The 5,184-nt window shown below is 41.1% G+C and overlaps 1 non-coding gene across 1 annotated transcript; it reads right to left on the reverse strand.

The window, feature by feature from the left end:
- Positions 1 to 3,365: 3,365 nt before the first annotated feature.
- TRNAG-ACC lies at positions 3,366 to 3,437 on the reverse strand. The gene has a single exon. It is a non-coding gene; the product is annotated as a tRNA-Gly (tRNA).
- Between the last annotated feature and the right edge of the window lie 1,747 nt (positions 3,438 to 5,184).

Genomic DNA, 5,184 nt, shown 5'->3' on the forward strand with positions numbered 1-5,184 from the left:
AAAAAAAAAATAAAATTCACTTCATTCCAAAGACCAAATCAAATATGACCATAATGTCCTTTGTTAAAATTTTTGAATTAATTAAGATGGAGTCGTTTCAGTTGGATGAACTAGCTCATGGATAAGAGCTTAAAAGCGTCAGTCTACCCACTTCCAATAAACCTGATTAGCTCATCACCTTAATTAAGTTTAGAGAAATAGGCATGTCTTAAAAAGAATTGCAGATGACGTTATAGGCATGTGAAACTGCTAGAATCAAATAAACATAAAAGCCTTATTCTGAAAGTATTAGTTGAGACTAAATATGATTGTGACTGTTCTTGGCTAAAAATGACCCTGGGGGTTCCCAGTATTCCTGTGGCTGAAGGAAATTTCTGGGGAGGGACTCATCTATAACCATAAGCAGCCAGTTCACCTTGAATGAGAAGTTGAGTCCTGAAGGAGTGCTGGGAAGTTCATCACAGCACTGCAGTTACCATGGGCAATCACTTAACTTCTCTAGTCCTTGGTTTCTTGGACTATCAAATGGGAAAAACAATAGCACCTCTCTCATGGGGTTGTTATGAGGACAAATTAATATTTGTAAGGCATGTGCAACATTGCTATCACATAGTGAGGCTACATATTTGATTGTTAAGTAATAATTGTCTAGTGAAGGTTGTCAGGGAAAAAGTTATTATAATTAGTCTATTCATTGTTCCTATGGGGGATCTGTCAGGCTGATAGTCAGCCTGCTTTGATATGTTTGTGTGTGTGTGTGTGTGTTAAGTCGCTTCAGTTGTGTCCAACCCTTTGTGACCCTATGACTGTAGCCCGCCAAGCTTCTCAGAGCATGGGATTCTCCAGGCAAGAATACTGGAGTGGGTTGCCATGCCCTCCTCCTGGGGATCTTCCCAACCCAGGGATTCAACCTGCATCTCTTAGGTCTCCTGCATTGGCAAGTGGGTTCTTTACCACTAGCGCCACCTGGGAAGCCCTTGACCTGTTTGAAATCAGTTAATTCTCAAATAGTTTAGAAGTTCTCCATAGAAACCTTAAGAAAAGCATGAATTTGCTTGGAATCTACATTTTAGCAATCGTGCAAATCTAAAATTTATCTCAGGCTTTATTCAAATGATGATAGATTTTGACTTGCTAAAATATGAATCAAAGGGGTATGCTTTCTGACAGTTACTGTACTGAATACCTCATATATCTTACACATCTTTTCTTTCATTCCAACCACCTTAAGAGATAACTGTACTGTTATTACCTCTATGTACAGAGGGGAAACTGAGATTCAGAAGGTTTTGCAAGGCTGGAATTCAAAGCTGACCTCAAAGCCTTGATGCATAACTCCTGTACTCCACTTGCTCCATTTAAGTTACCCACATACTCAGTTGCTTAAGTTTTTGAAATATATTTGATCTCTTAAGCACTGCACTCAAAAGAAGTAGCCTGCCAGTGTTATCCTTCAAAAGATTTATAAATAACTCAACAGCATCATTTTGCAACTTCTTAATGGAAGACTCAGGGGTCGCAAAGAGTTGGGCACGACTGAGCAACTGCATTGAACTGAACTGTATGGAAGGCTCAAGCTTCCCACTTCATAATGATAAATAATTAAGATCTTGAAATGTTAAATCTAACTTGTATTTGTAATGAAGATGTCAGCTTTCATGGTATTCTAGAAGCATTATGTAAAAAGATGCATTTTGTATCAAATTGCATATTTTAGTATGAGGATATGTATCATGGCATCAAAAACATACTCAGCACTTTTCTAATAATAGCATCTAATCACAGTTTCACCCTTCAAAAAGCTGATCCTTTAAAAACAGCCTATATATAGTTACTAATCTATTCATACTTATTTGTAGTTCTGCCCAAAGTTAGCAATTGTGTCTGCCAGTTGAGAAACCTAATCAATAATTGAAGCTCCACCATGGCTAATGCTCAGCTGATGCAACACCTTGATAATTCTCTCACTGAGTCTCAGTCCTTGAAATAGCCTGACTAAGCTCAGTTTTTACCAGGTCAGCCTGACATTCAAGGTCAAGCAGGGGAAAAGAAGAACAACAGCATTGCAGATACTAGAGAATGGCTTGTTTCCAAAACTGAATCTATCACTGTGCTTCTGTAACTTTCAGCATCCATTCTCCCCGCCCTTTGACACCAGCCCCAGTTGGTTCAGATGGTAGACTGAGAGACTTTGAACTCAGGAAAGAAAGACCCCAACCACAACCTGGGCCCAGAAGATGCTGATCAGATTCCCATTAGATGGTGGTTGATCTAAATGTGAGGAGTCATTCAGATCTATCCAAAGAGTCACAGGGGAAGTCTGCTGGGTAGAGCTTCCTTTCTCAAATATGTAGAGTCTAGCTAAGAGAGAGTCCTTTGTCTACTTGCTTTTACCATGTTTTTTTTTTTTTTTTTTCCAATCTCTCCATTTATTTCTGCTGAAACAATTTTAATTCTGTTTTTTTTCAGTTGGAGTTGTCACACAGAAACTGTGTGTGTTTCTGCCCTACAGCAAAGTGAATCAGCAGTACCTGTACATATATCCCCTCTTTTTTCTGGATTTCCTTTCCGTTTAGGTCACCACAGAGCACTGAATAGAGTTCCCTGCCCTATACAGGAGGCTCTCATTATCTATCTATTTTATACATAGCAGTGTATATACGTCAATCTCGATGTCCCAATGCATCTGACCCCACCCCCTTCCCACCACGGTATCCATCCATTTCATCCAGTTCTCTATGTCTGTGTGTCTATTTCTGCTTTGCGAGTAACATCATCTATAAGAGTTGGACACGACTGAAGTGACTGAGCGCATACCATTTTTCTAGCTTTGGTATGATGACTGAAAGTATAATAGTTCTCTTGTGAACATGAATGCAACAACCAAGAGAATCACAGAGATGCCGACCCTGACAGCATCTGGACACTGAACAGAAACCAGAAGCTGCCTAACCCCAGACTGTTTAAGCCACAGTTAAAATTTGCCACTTCTTCCAAACATACTGCTAACGGATACTGTGTTCCCACACTTCTCTCCACCTTTTCTTCTTCCCTCCTTCCCAACATTCCTTCAGTCTCAGGGGTGATGTCAGTGGTTCTCTCACATTTTTTGATGCTCCATGCTACTTCTATGGCTGGTTCTGAATATTGAAACCAATAGTGTTTCCATTATTATGACTATGGTAATATTCTATGTTAGCACGATGGCTATGTTAATATTCTAGTAGAACCAAGTGAGGTGAAGTCGCTCAGTCGTGTCCGACTCTTTACAACCCCATGGACTGTAGCCTACCAGGCTCCTCAGTCCATGGGATTTTCCAGGCAAGAACACTGGAGTGGGTTGCCATTTCCTTCTCCAGGGGATCTTCCTCACCCAGGGATCGAACCCGGGCCTCCTGCATGGTAGGCAGACGCTTTACCATCTGAGCTACCAGGGAAGCCCAGTAGAACCAAGTAGTGGGGTATAATTACAAATTCAATATAATTACGCCTGAGCCACTCAAAGGAGAATGTCAAGTTCAAGTAAATTCTCTTTCCTTATATTCCATCAATAGTTCAAAACTTGTACATATTTGGAGTATTTACTGCCCATACAGCATTTATTTTTCCTGACATCTCTAATTAGTTTTTTTAAAAATTTATTTACTTTTAATTGGAGGATAATTGCTTTACAATACTGTGTTGGTTTCAGCCACAAGTGTACATATGTCCCCTCCCTCTTGAGACTCCCTCCCACCTCCCACCCCATCCCACCCATCTAGGTTACCACAGAGCACTGGGTTTGAGCTGCCTGAGGCATACAGCAAATTCCCACTGGCCATTTATTTTGCATATGGTAATGTGTATGTTTCAATGCTACTCTCTCAATCCATCCTACCTTCTTCCTCCCCCACTGTGTCCACGTCTGTTCTCCATTTTTAATTTGGGAAGATAAACATATGCCTTCTTCACCAGATCCCTAATATCTTCCAGATTCTTACTCCTTCTAAGAATCTTGCGCATTCTCTTCCTTGATGTCTGGTAACTTCCATTCCAATTTGGACTGCTTTCTTAATTTTTGGACCATTTTCTTGTGCAACTTTTCTTCTCCCAGAATTTTGCAAATGCACCTTTTTTTTCAATGCTTTTATCTTACACTCATGAACTGTAGCCCACCAGGCTCCTCTGACCATGGGATTCTCCAGGCAAGAATACTGGCCTGGGTAGCCATTCCCTTCTCCAGGGGATCTTCCTGACCCAGGGGTTGAACCTGGGTCTCCTACCTTGCAGGACTACTATTCAGTGCTCTGTGGTGACCTAAAGGCAGGCAGATTCTTCATCATCTGAGCCACCAGGGAAGCCCCAAGTTTTCCAACATTCTAGTCATTTTAACCATTCTATGGAGTACTTTTCCTATGTGCTCTCCCAAAGCCCTCTGTCCTGCCTCATTAGTCTTGATCTCTAAGCCTGAAGTAGATCTGTTACTCTATGACTTGACTGTTCAATAAGGTTGGATCAGTTGCTTTCTGTGACCTTGACTCTGTCTCATTAAATCCCTCACAGCGAAGTACCTTTGTAAGTAATTTCCTAGAAGCAGTTGAACTGAAGATTAACAGTTTGGAATTTGGTTTCTAAATATTCTATTCTGCCTTACACTTGATTGATAGGCTGGTTGGGTCAAAAATCTTAGGTTTAAAATTATTTTCCTTCAGAGTTTTTTAAAGACATTGCACTAATGTCTTCTTTGTTGTTTTTCAGTCCCTCAGTCATGTTGGATTCTTTGCAACCCCATGGACGGCAGCGCGCCAGGCTTCCCTGTCCTTCACTGTCTCCCAGAGCTTGCTCAATCTCGTGTCCATTGAGTCAGTGATGCCATCCAACCATCTCATCCTCTGTCATCTCCTTCTCCTCCTGCCCTTAATCTTTCCCAGAATCAGGGTCTTTTCCAATGAGTCAGCTCTTTGCATCAGGTGGCCGAAGTATTCAAGCTTCAGCTTCAACATCAGTCCTTTCAATGAACACCTAGGACTGATCTCCTTTAGGATGGACTGGTTGGATCTCCTTGCAGGCCAAGGGACTCTGAAGAGTCTTTTCTAACAATACAGTTCAAAAGCATCAATTCTTCGACGCTCAGCCTTCTTCATGGGCCAACTCTCACATCTATACATGACTAAGGGAAAAACCATAGCTTTGACTAGCTTCCAA

The sequence above is a fragment of the Cervus elaphus genome, chromosome 6, assembly GCF_910594005.1.
Source record: "Cervus elaphus chromosome 6, mCerEla1.1, whole genome shotgun sequence".
Lineage (NCBI taxonomy): Eukaryota > Metazoa > Chordata > Mammalia > Artiodactyla > Cervidae > Cervus > Cervus elaphus.